Genomic DNA, 18,117 nt, shown 5'->3' on the forward strand with positions numbered 1-18,117 from the left:
TGACTTAATTATTATAACATATTTCTCAGAAATTTGTATATAGTGTGCCTACAATTATTTGTAGAATTTTTAAATGTGCCCTGCCTTCAAAAAGTTTGAGAACCACTGTCTTAGGCTCTCTTTTACCCACTGGAGAAATGAAGCCCAGGGAGCCCTCATGCTACAGTGCTGTGCTGGCCTGGGAGTGGCACGATGTGGCCAGAGTGGATCAACCCCTTTGCTTTTTAATGTGGTCTTCCTTTTTTTTTAAAAAAAAAAATTAATTATTTATTTTTTAAAGATTTTATTTATTCATTTTAGAGAGAGAAGACAGAGAGAGACAGCCAGAGAGAAAAGGGAGGGAGGAACAGAAAACATCAACTCCCATATGTGCCTTGACCAGGGAAGCCCGGGGTTTTGAACCGGCGACCTCAGTGTCCCAGGTCGATGCTTTTACCCACTGTGCCACCGCAGGTCAGGCTTAATGTGGTCTTCCTTGGTCTCTGTTTTTCAAGGTGGGTGGGGAGGCTTTTGCCTCACTCCTGAGTCTGGCATTTTCCAATAGTGATTGTCTATGGATAGTTGTTAGTTGGTCTTTTTGTGACGAGTGCTGAAATTGTGACAACCTATGGTCCAATATTGGTGATGTTGCTGCCCTTTTATTAGATAATTTAAGCAGCCTCTTCAAGTAATGCTCAAGTCCTCAAGGGGAATAGCAAACCCTAATGTGCCTAATCTCAGTCTTCTACTTCTAGATATTCTCTAACAAATTGTGTGTACATGTGGGGTAGGACAAGGGTGAGGCAAGAATTTATGCAAGCTCTTGATAAAAAAAGAGAATCAAGGTCTTTAGCCTTTGTTTTCCTCACACTTCTGATGTCAAGGACAGTGCCTTGTATTAATTTGGTTACTCCTTCCCTTGGTGCTTATTAGTTTCAGTGGTCTGGATTCTATCCTCTTGGCAGACCCTGGTGGTGCTTTCTGGATAACTTGGCCTCTTTTTATCCTTCACAGCATGACAGAGCCCTCTGAGATCTGGTGTGGTTTGCATCCAGTCCTGTCTGAGTGATTTGCTGTTCTCCATTCACTAGGGAGGTATCTCTGTGGAAACTTTCTAGCCTATCTCTCCATTTCCTCTGAGCTCAGTCTATAATGCCGAGGAACCAAGAATCACTCAGTGCACTAATTCTCGGGGCTAACCACTGTACAAATAAGGTTATTTGGGGTGGCATTAGCTCAAATATGTATTGGGCAGCCAGCAAATCAGCTGTCTCCCAGAGACACAGCAATAAGACCTCTCTCTACCTCTTGCTTTGGTGTATGCAATGGTATGATTCAGCTGGTTTGCACTGGTTCAGCAGAAATGATACCTAATTTTTTGTAGAGTTCAGCAAACCAATTGTTAAAATGGCACTTGTAATCAGAGTTCTCTCTATGGTGGGCCCCTAGGCAGCAGCCCAATGTGGAAATCACAAATTTACATTCCTTACTCTTCTTAACTGTTTATCTGTGCAACAGCATATACTAATTGCCCATAATAATCTTTATTCTGTCCATAGGTGAAAAAATTGCAAGTGAGGATGTCAATCAAGAAGCAATATGGAAATATCTTTTTTTTTTTTTTTTTTTTTTTTACGTTTTTCTGAAGCTGGAAACAGGGAGAGACAGTCAGACAGACTCCCGCATGCGCCCGACCGGGATCCACCCGGCACGCCCACCATGGGGCGACGCTCTGCCCACCAGGGGGCGATGCTCTGCCCATCCTGGGCGTCGCCATGTTGCGACCAGAGCCACTCTAGCGCCTGGGGCAGAGGCCACAGAGCCATCCCCAGCGCCCGGGCCATCTTTGCTCCAATGGAGCCTTGGCTGCGGGAGGGGAAGAGAGAGACAGAGAGGAAAGCGCGGCGGAGGGGTGGAGAAGCAAATGGGCGCTTCTCCTATGTGCCCTGGCCGGGAATCGAACCCGGGTCCTCCGCACGCTAGGCCGACGCTCTACCGCTGAGCCAACCGGCCAGGGCCATATGGAAATATCTTAAATAATAGTTTTATTGTTTTTTGTCAGGTATTATTTAATTTAATATTTTTATTAACATTTTAAAACTTTTTTATGACATAATCTAGTTTTGTGTACCTCTTTTATTGTTCTTATTTAATTATTAAATGAATGAAATAATAAACTACCTTTTAGTATATTGTTTTTTTTTTTACTGCTCACAAAAATTGGGGGATATTTCAAAATGAATATGAAGCAATAAAAAAAGAAGCATTTGATTTTTTAAAATTAAACAAGACTGCCCTGGCCGGTTGGCTCAGTGGTAGAGCGTCAGCCTGGCGTGCAGAAGTCCCGGGTTCGATTCCCGGCCAGGGCACACAGGAGAGGTGCCCATCTGCTTCTCCACCCCTCCCCCTCTCCTTCCTCTCTGTCTCTCTCTTCCCCTCCCGCAGCCAAGGCTCCATTGGAGCAAAGATGGCCCAGGCGCTAGGGATGGCTCTATGGCCTCTGCCTCAAGTGCTAGAGTGGCTCTGGTCGCAACAGAGCGATGCCCTGGATGGGCAGAGCATCTGCCCCCTGGTGGGCAGAGCATCGCCCCCTGGTGGGTGTGCCGGGTGGATCCTGGTCAGGCGCATGCAGGAGTCTGACTGACTCTCTCCCCGTTTCCAGCTTCAGAAAAATACAAAAACAAACAAAAAAAAATTAAACAAGAACATCAGAAAAACAAATGACAAGTCAAAAAAAGTTTAATTATGCAAATCAGGTGCAATACCAACTTTTATTTCATTGGTGAAAATGTACTATATACAAAAGGCTGAAATTACTGGAGTATCTGCACATTCCCTGATCCCCTAATTTTTATTAGCAGTGTACTTAAAATGTTCATCAGGGCAGAGAACTGATTGTTAAATTATTTGAATCCTGACACTGGGTGTATCTCCCATACCTCCTCTCTTTCTAAGTGGAAGCTTTAAGAGGAAAAATAAGAGAAATAAATACTTGCTCTCTTCATCCTAGTTCTTCTCTTTTTCCTCTTTTGGACTCTGGTTCTAGGAAAATATCCTTCTTCGTATTCTGTATATTGTAACAACACTTTTTGATCTGAGTTATTATGTTTATTTGCTGTCATGATAAATTAAACTGGTTGGCGAAATGATAAAAAAATTTAAAGAACACTTTTAAAACAGTGATTTAACACTCCGAACTCTGAATATTATCTTATTTTTTTTACTTTGCATTTTTTTATGATAAGATCCAGCCTTCCCTCAAACAGATGGATGTCTCCACTGGTCTAGAAAAGGCAAAAGAGAAAAAATTACATTAAGTGTTCTGTAATGGTACTTTCTAATGGAAGAAATAGGTATAGGCATTGTATCTAGGCAACTTAACACCTACTCTTGATTTAGACTGAATAGTTGCTTGATTAACTGATATTTTTTATTTTTAAACCAGCTGGAATAATTCGGGTAAACAATATAGAAATTTAAATTTTTTCCTCACAGAAAATGTTTTAATTCTTAAATTAGTATATTTATGGAAAAAACCCTTTTATTATAATTTTACAATTGTATTCAAGATTGTTTTATTTTTCTTTTTTATGTATTATAAAATAGAGACTACTATGAAAAGAGTATTTACACATAACATATGGTAATTACTGTTTTTCCTTGACTTCTCTGACTCCAGATAGGTGATTTGACTGTGATTTTTATTTGTAAGCTCTGTAGAATCTTCCCGTAATTCCTTCTACTTTGCATTGTCTCCATGCTAAGCTCTTCCACACCACACCAGTGGAATGGGACTGCTATGTGGAACAGCCTCTGTAATCATTTCAGAATTCATCCTACAGAAGATGGTTAAATTTTATATGCTACAATAAATCCTGATTCCTAGAACTAATTTGTATTAAGAGGTAAATAATAAAAGCACCATTTGACCTTTGTAGCTGATGAAGGAAAATCATTTGGGTTTTGTTTTTGTTTTTGGTTTTTTGTTTTTACTACTAGGATAGTGATAGATAAATAATAGATATTCTATAGATACTATTGCCATTTTTACTAATTTTCTACTTTTTAATTAGCTATAATTTTATATTAGAAGGTGATTAAATACTGAGTAGTTACTGGAGGTCTAAAATATCTAGTGAATTTTTCATTCTGTACTCAATTATTTTCCAAAACTCGTTAGAAAAGGTTTCAGTAACAACCTTATTTTTTTTAAAGAATGTTTTTCTAGTAATTTCAATTTATTGTGTTAACATGGATTCAAGTGTCCCACTCAATATAACTCCCTCATCCCTCACCCCCGTGTCCCCCATTATACCCCCTTTGCTACCTTCCCCCTAACTCCCTCCCCCCTAACTCCCTCCCCCCTTCCCTCTGGGATTTGCTGTCCTCTTATCTGTATCTATGTGTTATGCATATATAATTTCACTAATGCCTTCACCTTCTCTGATCCCATCCCCTCATCCTCCTTCCCTCTGACAGCTGTCCCTCTGCTTCCTGTGACACCATCTCTGCTTCTATTCCGTTCTTTAGTTCACTTTGTTCATTAGAGCTAATGTTAGGGATACACTGAGTGATTTGACTCATATCTCAAGATTATTCTTCAGAACTTTATATTTTGTGTTATCTGCAATATAATAGAGAACAAAATCTTACTATCAACTAGAGGAAACTCGGTAATTTGAGGAGGGAGCACAAAGTGGGCAATCAGAAATGTTGGCTTTTACTTATAGAAAATTATCAAATATATATGAGTATACAAATACAAAACAAAAAAAATGTAGGGTTTTTATAAAGTTCATGAGCTGATTTTGACACATCTATGGAAGGATAAAAGGCTGAGAATAGTCAAGTGAGAGGAGGGGAAATAAACTCCCTCATGCTCCTCAACCAGGATTCACCTGGCATCCCCTGTCTGGGACAGCTGCTTGAATCAATCGAGCTACCCTCAGCATCTGAGGTCAATGGTCAGACCAAACAAGCCACTAGCTATGAGAAGGAAGAGAGAGAGAAGGGGGAGAGAGAGTGGAAGAGAAGGAGATGGTCACTTCTCATGTGTGTCCTGATCGGGGATTGAACCCCGGACGTCTGCATGCCATGCTGACTCTCTATCCACTGAGCCAACAAGCCAGGGACCCAAGACACTTTTGAAACAAAGTAAAAGAACTTGACTCATCAAGTAACAAACCTGTAGTAATTAAGATATTAGAGAATAGTCACAACTGGCAAATAACTAATGGATCTGAATAAAGAGAACTGAAACAGATCTACACACTAATAAAAATTAGATATATAAAGAGATTGACAGTATGGTCGTTCCTCAAAAAATTAATAGAGCTACCATATGACCCAGCAATCCATTTACTGGGTATGTACCCCAAAAATCTCAACAACATTGCTATGTCCATGGGGGAAAAATGTTTAAAAGTTTCCCTACTGCACATGAAACAGAAAAATAAAGTTCAAGTAGATTAAAGACATAAATTTTAAAAGCATAATTAAAAACCCTTAGAAGAAAATTTAAAAGCAAATAATTATGGTCTAGAATTGGGGAAAAATTTCTGAAATAATCAAAGTCTGGAAAATAGACATAAAATCATGATAATTTTACATTATCATCACAGGGAAGGAAGAAAGGAAGGAAGACTGATAAGGGAGATAAAAGGTCCTTAAACTATGTTTATAATTTTTTCATTTCTTAAAACCTGAGGAATATTTGACAATTTATTGAATTTTGATAATTTTGGCTGTTTGGTTACAGTTCAAAAGGGAAGCAGAACCATCATTCCTTCCCCAAAATAAAGGATTTATTCTAGGAACGAAAGTGAAGGCCATGGTGGGCATGGCTAAAAAATGCCTGGAAGCTGCTCTGTGGTAGTGAACCTGAAATCACTATAGGTCTTCTGGGACGGCAGCTGGGGAAAAAATGTTGGACATGAAGGTGAGGTTTGTTCAAACAAGGACCAAGTAGAACCCATTAAAACAAAAGAGAACCCTCCTGCTCCCCGACTGTCTTCCATTGACCTCAAATTTTCACTGACCTATAGAAGGAGCTGGCATCCTTCCCTGTAGAGCTGAATACTCATCTGGCCCAGGACTTGTAGAAGTTGAAAAGCTGGACAAGATCTAGTAAGAAGCTGCGGCATTAAGAACCCAGCTGCTGTGAGAGGTGAGCCAGCTCGGCTGGTGTGCATATGGAAGATGGCACTTGGCCCTGGCCGGTTGGCTCAGTGGTAGAGCGTCAGCCTGGCATGCGGAAGTCCCGGGTTCGATTCCCGACCAGGGCACACAGGAGAGGCTTCTCCACCCCTCCCCCTCTCCTTCCTCTCTGTCTCTCTCTTCCTCTCCCGCAGCCAAGGCTCCATTGGAGCAAAGATGGCCCGGGTGCTGGGGATGGCTCCATGGCCTCTGCCTCAGGCGCTAGAGTGACTCTGGTCGCAACAAAGCGAAGCCCCGGATGGGCAGAGCATCGCCCCCTGGTGGGCATGCCGGGTGGATCCCGGTTGGGCGCGTGCAGGAGTCTGTCTGACTGCCTCCCCATTTCCAGCTTCAGAAAAATAAAAAAAAAAAAAAAAAAAAAAAAAAAAAGAAAGAAAAGAAAGATGGCACTTGCCTTGCACTCACCTTCAGAACGGCTCTGCTGCTGCTTGCCTTCCACTTCCTAAAACTTTTGTGTCCAGCGCTCACCTGGAATCAGACAGGGAAAATAATTCTGGGGAACATGCTTCCAGCTCAGCTACGTTGACAGAAGCCAGTCACGTGTGTTTTCTTCTTTTCACTTACATTCAATTTCTATTTAAAAATTACACATACATTTTTCTTATATATTAGAAGCTCCTTAGGAATACTATTAGATCCTAAAAATCTATTGTAACTAGTATTTTGCACACACAGGTTCTCAATATGTATTTGTTAAACAAATAATAAAAAAACAATTTATTAGACATCTGTTACTTTTTTAGTCCCTGCTCTCAAGAAGGAACCCTGCCTCTTTTTAGAGAAGTTTCTAGTAGAATACAAAATGAAGATTAGTATTAATTAATCTGTAAGAATCCAATTAATATCGCAAATTTCCATAGTCCATCTGTCTTGAGTTAAGCCAATTATAAAGATCTATTATTTTCTAACTTTCCTGTATCTATCTGAATCATCTTTGCAAAATTCTCATGTGGACATGCCCCATGGCATTATCAAATTGTCTGGATTTCTTTTTCTTTTCATGTGCAGTATCTTGCCATTTAGTATTTTAAAGATATTAGTGACATCCCTGAACCTGGGAAGGCTGTTATTGTAGGTAAAGTAAAGACAGGTAGGGGTTTGGAAGATGAGTAGTATGACTTGGTACATGCTCTGCCTTCTCCTAAATGGTTTGGTCATTTCCACATATGAGAACATACTATCATATGCCATGAGCAGCATCAGTCAAGTTCTGTGACTGAGTATTGGGAATTGCCTGTACAAAATGGCCTCTTACAGTCCTATTTCTTAGCATATCTCACTGCCATTGATGTACATTTTGCAATACATTCTGTTAGGTGGTAAGTTAGAGGAGCTCTGAGTGTATTGGGTTTTTCTACACAGAGATGAACATGTATTGATTTTCATTAGCTTGCAGGTTTTTCATCTTACTATTTAGTCCAGGGGCCAGGAGATCTCTTTATCTTATTGATTTGCTTTTTTAGATCTTACAGTTGGCCTACAGTTGATTTTTTTTTAGGTCCTCAAATGGTTCCGTAATGTTCTTGCTTCCACTAGAGTGAGCTGTTCTTTGTGTTTTTTTGTTTGTTGTGTTTGTTTTTTAAAAGCTCCATATGTGGGAAACCCACTAAGTTTATTCTTTTTCTTGTGAAGAATAAAAAGAAAATGTCTAAGACTTTAGACATAAATAAAGGGCCATTGTGATGCTATAAGAAGGAAGAAAAAAACTAAAACATCAGCTTATTTACCAATAGAACCTGAGATTTATTTATTTAAGAGAATTTTAGAGAGAGATTTAGCCTTTTCCCTCAATCATATAGGTAGCAGATGGTATCATAGGTTGCAATAGATGTTTTCTTCCACCTATAAATATCCTTCATTTATAACTAAGGACTTTGACCACTGTCTAGGTCAGGCATGGCCAACATACGGCCCACGGGCTGGATCTAGCCCGCATAATGAGTTTATGTGGCCTGCGAATAAATTTTTAATATTCTCCACTACTTTAAAATCTCAGCTACTCAGAAGCAGAAGCATCTCTGATTATTGGAAATCCAGATATTTTAGAAGATAGTGATATGCGGAAAAGAATTCCGTGTGTGACTAATCTAGGGTTAACTTCCAATAATTGGTCAAATGGATTCGTGATACTTCTTTATTTTTTAAAAATATTCCATTATATTTTGTTGATGAGTGCCATTCTGACTGGTGTGAGATGATATCTCATTGTGGTTTTAATTTGCATTTCTCTAATGATTAGTGATGTTGAGCATTTTTTCATATGCCTATTGGCCATCTGTATGTCCTCTTTGGAGAAGTGTCTATTCATTTCTTTTGCCCATTTTTTGATTGGTTGTTTATCTTCCTGCTGTTGAGTTTTACAAGTTCTTTATAAATTTTGGTTATTAACCTCTTACCAGACGTATTGTTGAATATGTTCTCCCATTGTGTAGTTTGTATTTTTATTCTGTTCTTATTGTCTTTAGCTGTGCAAAAGCTTTTTAGTTTGATATAGTCCCATTTGTTTATCCTGTCTTTTATTTCACTTACCTGTGGAGATAAATCAGCAAATATATTGCTGCAAGAGATGTCAATGAGCTCACTGCCTATGTTTTCTTCTAAGATGCTTATGGTTTCACGACTTACATTTAAGTCTTTTATCCATTTTGAATTTATTTTTGTGAATGATGTATGTTGGTGGTCTAGTTTCATTTTTTTGCAGGTAGCTGTCCAATTTTCCCAACACCATTTGTTGAAGAGGCTGTCTTTACTCCATTGTGTGCTCTTACCTCCTTTGTCAACACAGAATAAGCACTGGTGAGGTTGTGAAGGAAAGGGAACCCTCCTGCACTGCTGGTGGGAATACAGACTGGTACAGCCACTGTGGAAAACAGTATGGAGATTCCTCAAAAAAATAAAAATCAAACTTCCTTTGACCCAGCTATCCCACTTTTAGGAATATACCCCAAGAACACCATAGCACTGTTTCAAAAAGAGAAATGCACCTCCATGTTTATGGCAGCATTGTTCACAATAGCGAAGATCTGGAAACAGCCCAAGTGTCCATCAGTGGATGAGTGGATGAAAAAGCAGTGGTATATATATACAATGGAATACTATGGGGCCATGAAAAAGAAGGAATCCTTACCTTTTGCGACAACTTGGATGGACCTGGAAACTATTACGTTAAGTAAAATAAGCCAGACAGAGAAAGAAAAATATCATATGACCTCACTCATTTGAAGAATCCAATGAACAATGTGAAATGAGGAGCATAATTGAGACAGAGGAGAGATCAAAGGAACCAGAGGAGAAGAGGACAGAGGGAAAGGGGATGATAGAATGGGATAAACCTGAAGGGAAGGGGGGAGGGCACTATAGGGAGGGAGGTAAGGGAGATGTTGAGGGGAATACGGGGGCAGGGGGATGCATTCAGGGCAACACTAGAATCTATGTAAACACAATAAATTAAAATCAATAAAAAATATTCCATTATAAAGATTTACAACTTTTTTTTTTTTTTGTATTTTTCTGAGCTGGAAACAGGGAGGCAGTCAGACAGACTCCCGCATGCGCCTGACCGGAATCCACCCGGCATGCCCACCAGGGGGCAATGCTCTGCCCATCCGGGGTGCCGCTCTGTTGTGACCAGAGCCACTCTAGCGCCTGGGGCAGAGGCCACGAAGCCATCCCCAGCACCCGGGCCATCTTTGCTCCAATGGAGCCTTGGCTGCGGGAGGGGAAGAGAGAGACAGAGAGGAAAGAGAGGGGGAGGGGTGGAGAAGCAGATGGGCACCTCTCCTGTGTGCCCTGGTCAAGAATCGAACCTGGGACTTCCGCACGCCAGGCCGACGCTCTACCACTGAGCCAACCGGCCAGGGCCGATTTACAACTTTTATACTCGTCTGTATTCCATATAAACTGTTTGATGTTTAGCAGTGATGTGAAACCCACATTCTTTTAGGTGAAGTTTGCCAGCACGCACCCAAGGTCAAACAATTCGTTATATTTGTGGTCAGGTGTGCTGAATCAAGTGGCATTGTAGCATACATAATAGCTGCAGTTGATAACTGAAAACATGTCCAGGCTGTTTGTAAAGTGAAATAATTGTTTTATTTGCGATATAACCCCTTCAAGCTCATTCTATTAATTAAATGTTGTTTCAATTGATTGTGATACAGTTTGGATATTTATACGGTATATAATTATATTTTTATTAAAATATTGTATATTAAATTTTTTTTCACTCACATTTATTCATAAACAAAAAACATAATGAAATTTTGTTGACTTAAATAAATCATTTTTGTATTTAACATTTTTTAATTTTAATATTTCGTCTGGCCCGTGAAAACAGTTTTCTTTCTAATCTGGCCCAGGGGCAAAAACCGTTGGCCACGCTGGGTCTAGGTGCTGTGGGATAAAGGACACATATCAAAGTTCTTAATTTTGAGGTTTGAAAGTCACAATTGCATTATAACTCAGAAAAAAATATTTCAAGGATACTACATTTAAGCAGAACAAAATTTTCATCCATTTCTTTCTCCACACAAGGCGAAAGGTCCTTAATGCTGGGGAGGAGGAAAGATTTTAGAAATCTTTAGTGTTAGGTAGTATTGGAGCTCTGTATCTTGCCCCCTCAGCCTGAGCCACATATAGATAGCGACAAATGTGAGACTTTGGGGACCTCTGAGATAGGTAAGTCCTAGGGAAAAAGTGAGGTTCATGAAAGAGTTCTCCAAACCATCATAGTAAAACAAGAGAACAGAAATACTGATGTGGCATGTCTAGGCATGAGAAGGTTGGAGTCTGCCTTCAAGTTTTTCAGAGTAGGACAGAAGGTATCACATGTCTGTGGCTTCTTAAATTCATGTAGACATTTCCTGGGGAGATAGAACTCTTGAACAGGCAAGATGTGATGGTCAGGACATGACAACAAAGGCAGATGGATCAGTCCTGCCAGGGATGGGATGATAACAGATTTATATTCCAGTAGATTGCTAGCATAGCAGGGGACATGCCAAAGTGTCAGATGAAATAAAAAGTATTATCTGAATGGAGAGACTAGCTGGAGCCAAGACAAATATGACTGAGCAAATGCCTTTTCCCATAGTTATATTTTGGGGAAATGTAACATAAACAAAATCTTTTCCCAACTCAGAAAACCGCTACACACAGATATTAGAGAAATAAAACACTTTATTTATTTAAAATTTTTCTCTATTAATTTGAGAGAAAGAGAGAGAGAGAGAAGAGAGAAGCATCAACTCGTCTCACTTAGTTGTGCACTCATTGATTGCTTCTTGTATGTGCATCTGACCGGGGGTTGAACCTGCATCCTCTGGCACACCAAGTCACCACTTTATCCGTGGAGCCACCTGGCAGGGCCCTTTTATTTTTGTATTTATTCATTTATTTTGAGAGAGCAGCATGGAGAGAGAGACAGGAACATTGAGCTGCTCCTGTATGTGCCCTGCTCGAGGAATCGAACCAGAAACCTCTGTGCTGTAGGATAACACTCCAACAAACCAAGCTATCCAGCTAGGGCTTAATTTTTATTGATTTTTAGAGAGGCAGAGAGAGGAAGAGTAAGGGGAGGAGGGGAAAGGGAAGCACATACTTGTTGTTCCACACAGTCGTGCATTCTCTGATCCCCTCCCTTGTATATCCTGACCAGGGTTTGAACCTGCAACTTTGTTGTTGCCAGACAACGCTCTTAACCAACTGAGTTAACCGGCCAGGGGCACCCTTTTATTTTTGAATAGGATTAAGCCAGAATGTGACACACATCACAGACAATTCTCTCACAGATTGCAAAGAGAAAGAAATTTTACACTTTTATCTAAGCAATCAGGTACAACCTATTACACGTATGTTCTGAAGATAAAAAAGAACTAGCAACATATAGTTCATTCTAAATTTACTTAGATTTGGAGTGATTATCTGTGTTATTTATTGGCTTTATACAAAGGAAAATGTACACTTTCATATCTTTATGACAGAAAGTCTTTTTACAACTTGGAGCCAGATGCTGGGGGAAGCCCCTGAGACTGGGCGATGGGGTACTATCCCACTTGATGCTTGCATTTCAAAGGCATGGCTCCCAAGTCCTTGAGAAAGATATTCCTGGGTTGTAAAAGTGGCAAGTGGTTTATTTTTTTAAGATTTACATAAATTTATAATTTTACAAAAAATATACTCTGAGCAAAGAGAGGTGGATACCTCTTTCCTTATTTTAAACAAGGAGAATTAGACCTCTTGTTTTTAATTTTTATTTGTCCTTATAAACCCACAGATATACTAGCAACATTTAAGCCCCCTGTGTATCCATCTTATGAAGGAGGAAGGGATGGAGGAAAAATAAAAAATGTGATTGTGCACTATTCCTGCCTGAGTCATCACTGCACCGGTCCGACATAGAGTTACATAGAGTGCCTCATTCCTCCAGCTAGGAGAGCTGGGCTGAGCCAGTGGAGGCCAGCTGGAGCAGCCTCATATGCCTCTGGACAGTTCCTGCACTTTCTATGTATATTATGTTGTGCAAAAGGTTGGGAAGTATTGACTTATTACCTTAGTTTCTTTGTTCTGCAGGGTTACATGGCAAGCTTAGAAATGACAGTGATCAGAGGTTACCACAGTTTTTGCTCAATTAGCAGGTTCTCAGTTGCTGTCTGTATGAATGAACACCGACTGAGCAAACATTAGACACAGGAGATTTGATGGAGGTAAAAGCTGGATGTGTACACAGTGCAGCAAACTGCAATTGTCAAAGACTTTGAGGGAATTAGTTTATACACTGCCCCGGGCGATCATTTAGGGAATACAGTTTTCAGAGGCACAGACTACTTGATATTTTTAAAATGTCACATCACAATTACACACACAAGCAAGGTTACTTATCTTTTACCGTAGTAATGTAAAGTGGTGGTTGGATATTTGAGGATCTTACATCCACTTTGATTATCTGGATCTGATATTTTATCTATTGTTAGCATCTTGATCCTTAAAGCTCTCCTGTTTCAGGTATCAAAGTCAATGGACTATGACAAAATAAAAGATTTTATAGAGCTACAATCAGTGCAAGGGATGTATCCTGAAATGATCAAGGCTAGGTTTTAATTTAAAACACCTGACTTAAAGGTACAAGCTTTTTTTGAAAGTTAGAAATGATGACCAAAATAAAAGCTCTTATTGGCATCTTAATGTTTTCCTACTGCCTATTTATTCCTATATTCAACACATTTCCCAAATACTTCTTTTGTGGCAGGGACTATTATAGACACTAGGAATAAGATGATGAAGCAGACACAGTTCTGACCTTCAATGAGCTCACAGCTTTGTAGGGGAAAAAGACCTGTGAATAGATAACTTATAATACAACAGGCCAGTAAATACAGGAATAACAAAGAGGAAGGCAGTAGTTAACTTTGCTAAAAGTTTCAAACATGAGGATCTTTATTGTTTCCTCAAAGCAACATTATTTCACTCTACTTTGCCTGGTGAGTCAGAAGTTCTAGTGAAAAAAAAAAGGGATCTTTCTTTAAAATTTGAAGAATTCAGAACTGTTTTAATTTTCTTCTCCTCTTCATTTACCACAAAGTCTTAATCAATTCATTCAGTTAGTTTAGTCCTTTAAAGATGTCAGGTATTTGCATAAACAGACATCCCTCTAGCAATATATAAAATGCCACTATCAGATTTTATCATGTTTGTGTCATCTTGAAGAGTATTATAATTAAATCTAATCAAGTAGATTTATGGTTTGAAACACCAATGGTCATGAATAAATACATGATCCTTGAAACTATTTGCTCAGTTTGCACTTTATGTCTTTTAACTTGCTTCAGTTATACATATTCAACTTAATGCTCTATTTATTTGCTTGTTTGTTTATTTATTTATTTTGTGTGAGGGGGGTTAAACTTGGAATTATATCCTTCTCATGTAGATTTGATTTTACTATAGTTTTGTCCTTTGATGTCCTTATTCTTCTACTTGTTCTTAATGTTGGATTTATTATAGGTTAAATTTATTTAACTTCACTAGTAATTTTTTTAAAAAATACAGAGTTAAAAGTAATCAGATAATATGTTTGACTATTCCATTAACAAGAAAATATTTAGATATCCAATGTTTGGCAATGATGATGTGAACTGTTGGTAACAGACTTGTATGACTTTTTCAGAATGAGTTGGTATTATTTACGAGGAGACATGTGAAAATTATAATCTGACCTAATAATACTGTCAGTTACCTAACTTAAGTTTACATCAGCAATTAAAAAAATTTGTATGTAAAAATGGTCATTATAATTTTTTTTTTTTAGTATCTTCAAACTGTCCAGCAATAAGACAAGCATTTAAATTAATGATGGTACATAAATAATTTTAGAATACTATGGTACCATACATAATTTATTTTATTTTATCAGTAGTTTTTGAATGCTTATGTACCAGATGTGTGTAAAGCCTTAGAAGCATGTTCTCCAACTCTGATTATGAAGACACAGTGTTAGGCCACTTTGTGACCTGTGTCTTACTTAACCCTGTGCCTTGGTCACTTCATTTGGTAAGGGGACCTACCTCAGTAAGTAGTTGTGAAGCTTACACATTAGTATATTTAAAGCACTTAGTGAAGCTCCTGACATTAGCCATCTGCAGTATATGTGATTTTCATTTTTGTAATTTTTATGACTAGTGGAAAGTACTTGACATAGAGCTAAATTTTGGTAAACTTGTACCCTCCCCAAGCCAGAGCATTAAATATAATATTTGAATTGGGAAAAGACTGAAAGAATAGATTAAAATATTTACTGAGTAATTATTGATAACAATAATTATGTCACTATAAATTTTAATCCACAAAATTCAATACTATAAGAAATATTATAGGATTGATGATGAGGTCAGAGTAATGGTGGTATGAGAGATACCCTTAATCTCTTCCCTTGAAATTTTATTAAATTGAACAGCTATAAATCAGTGAAGGAACCTCAGCTGGGCTCACTGGCATGCCTGAAAGATCTGTACACCCAACCAAAGAAAAGTGGGAAGGGTGAAAAAAGTAGGGCAGAAGATAAAAACACTTGTAGTCAGGCTCTGGAGAAGGGAGAGGCCCAGACTGTCTGGACTTTCATCTGCTGGGGTTCTGGAGAGGGGAGAAGCCCAGAGTAAAGAAGAGATTGGGAGGAATCTGGTGTAATACTGAACCAAAGCAATAAAGCATGAGGTCACTGCCAGTGTTCTCAAAGTCTGCCTTTAGCCTGCACTTGAACAGAGATGCAAAAATACAAAGTGCAGCTCCCCAGCCTCCCACATATCACTTCCTTCTCTTTGTGGGTATGGAAAATGGCAGAGACATACCCCTCAGCTGAAGAACAGAGGTGCTCTGTGTCTGGTTCCCTGCTCTGTTAGGATGCAGGGAGGAGCACCTGGAGGCCTGAGATCGCCATTGCTAAAGGTGTAAAGCCCTCACAAGCCCCACCTATCACCCAATTACAGCCCACCTCCATGTTTGTGACAGCAGCTTCTCAGCAGAGTTTAGCATGAGATATTATAGAGCTAAAATTTATAATCCAGTGCCACATACTGGAAAAAGATAGAAAAACCTCTCAGCACTTTTTCTTCTAATTTTTTATTGTTCTTTAATTATTGTTGTTTTATTTATTTTTGATAATTATTTTTGCATGCTTTTTCTCTTCCATTTATTTTATCTTTTTAAAATTTAATTTTAAAATTTATTTTTATCTATTTTTTGCGTGATTTTTTAACCACTCTCTAATGTCCTGAAGATAGAAAAATAATAAAAACTATGGCTACTCAAGAAAGAGATGCAAATCAGAAAGAAAATAAAGTCTCCAGAAAGCAATTATAATCACATGGATACCTTGGTGTTAAACAATAGATAATTTAAAATTGAAGTTCTGAATATACTCAACAAGATGTAAGAAAACACTGATAGACAACTTAATAAGCTTGGAAAACAAATGAATACTTCACCAAGGAGTTTGAAACTTTCAAAACAAAGATGAAGAACTCAATACATGAATTAAAAAATGAGCCAGCAAGTTTAGCTAGTAAAACAAGCCAGATAGAGGAATCAGTGAAAAAAGAAAATCTCTTCAATAAATAGTGCTGGGAAAATTGGAAAACCACATGTAAAAGAATAAAACTTGACTATAGTTTATCCCCAGACACAAAAATTAATTCAAAATGGATCAAAGATCTAAATATTAATATAAGATCTGAAACAGTAAATTACATAGACAAAAACATAGGTACTAAACTAATGAACTTTGGATGTAGAGAACAATTTATGAATTTGATCTCAAAAGCAAGGGAAGTAAAGGCAAAAATAAATGAACAGGACTATATAAAACTAAAAAGCTTCTGCACAGCAAAAGAAACTGACAACAAAACAAAAAGGTAGCCAACCAAATGGGAGTTGATATTCACCAAAAACAGCTCTTATAAAGGGTTAATATCAGAAATATACAAAGAACTCAGAAAGCTCAGCAACAAACATGCAAACAATTGAACAAAATATGGGGAAAGGACCTGAACAGACAGACACTTCTCCAAAATCTGTTGGACATACAAATGGCCCATAGATATATGTAAAAATGTTCATCTTCACTAGCTATTAGAGAAATGTACATTAAAACTACAATGAGCTACCACCTTACACCAGTTAGATTAGCTATTATCAACAAGACAGGTAATAACAAGTATTGGAGAGGTTGTGGAGAAAAAGGAACATTCACTGCTGGGGGAATTTAAACTGGTATAGCCATTAACAAAGACAGTATGGTGGTTCCTCAGAAAATTAAGCACAGAAATACCATATGACCCAATAATCCTTTTACTGGGTATCTACCCAAAAACTTGAAAACGTTTGTATGCAAAGATGTATGCACTCCCATGTTTATCACACAATTATTCACAGTGGCCAGGACATTGAAACAACCAAGTGTCCCTGATAAAAGATTGGGTAAAGAAATGTGGTATATATATAAAATGGAACACTACTCAGCCATAAGAAATGTTGACATATTGCTATTTACAACAACATGGATGAACCTTGAAAACATTATACTAAGTGAAATTAGTAAATCAGAAAAATCTAAGAACTGTCTGATTTCACACATAAGTGAAGTATAAAACTGAGATTCATGGACATAGATAAAAGTAAAATGGTTACCTGAGCTGGGGGGAAGGGAATAAAGAGGGAATAATATATGGGATGAAAAATGATCCCACACAAGGTAATCAACAGTTCAAGTGGTATAGAGATGTCCACCTGAATCTATATACTCTTATTGATCAATGTCACCCCATTAAATTTAATTTTAAAATAAAAAATAAAAAAAGAAATATAAATGTTCTCTATTAAAAAACGTAATTAATCATTCCTGGAGTTCTAACTTCACTGATGTAGTGTGTACATGGTCACGTGAGTAACTGCTCATGTAGTTCAGGTTTAGTATAGATATTTCAGATGTTCTTGAAATTATCCAGAGATTTTCTCTTTTCCCTTTATCTCTTAAGGCTGCCCTAAATTTTACAGGGAGATTATAAAGAATTAGTTCATCAGGAGAGGGTGCATGGTTCTGGTTCTTTATTCTTGTTGGTATTAGCTGCCAAAATCTTTATTCTCCTAGCTTCTGTTAACCATAACCATATTTTTTCTCCAAGAAGATGTGCTAGGATAGCACATTCCCATCTGTCTCCAGTGGTCATTCTACTTCTTGTCTCAGTGTCCTCTAAGGCTTTCTCTCTCTTTCTCATTCTCTCTAGTATTTCAGGTGCTCTTTTAAAATGAAATAAAATTTTGAATATTCTGACCTGTTACTTGGAACAGCAGAGAACTCTTGGGAGCTACTTTAGGTCCTCAACATGAATATGCTGTGCACTTCCTACAGTATGTGGTTGTGCCATGAGAAGG

The sequence above is a fragment of the Saccopteryx leptura genome, chromosome 9 (genome assembly GCF_036850995.1).
Source record: "Saccopteryx leptura isolate mSacLep1 chromosome 9, mSacLep1_pri_phased_curated, whole genome shotgun sequence".
NCBI lineage: Eukaryota > Metazoa > Chordata > Mammalia > Chiroptera > Emballonuridae > Saccopteryx > Saccopteryx leptura.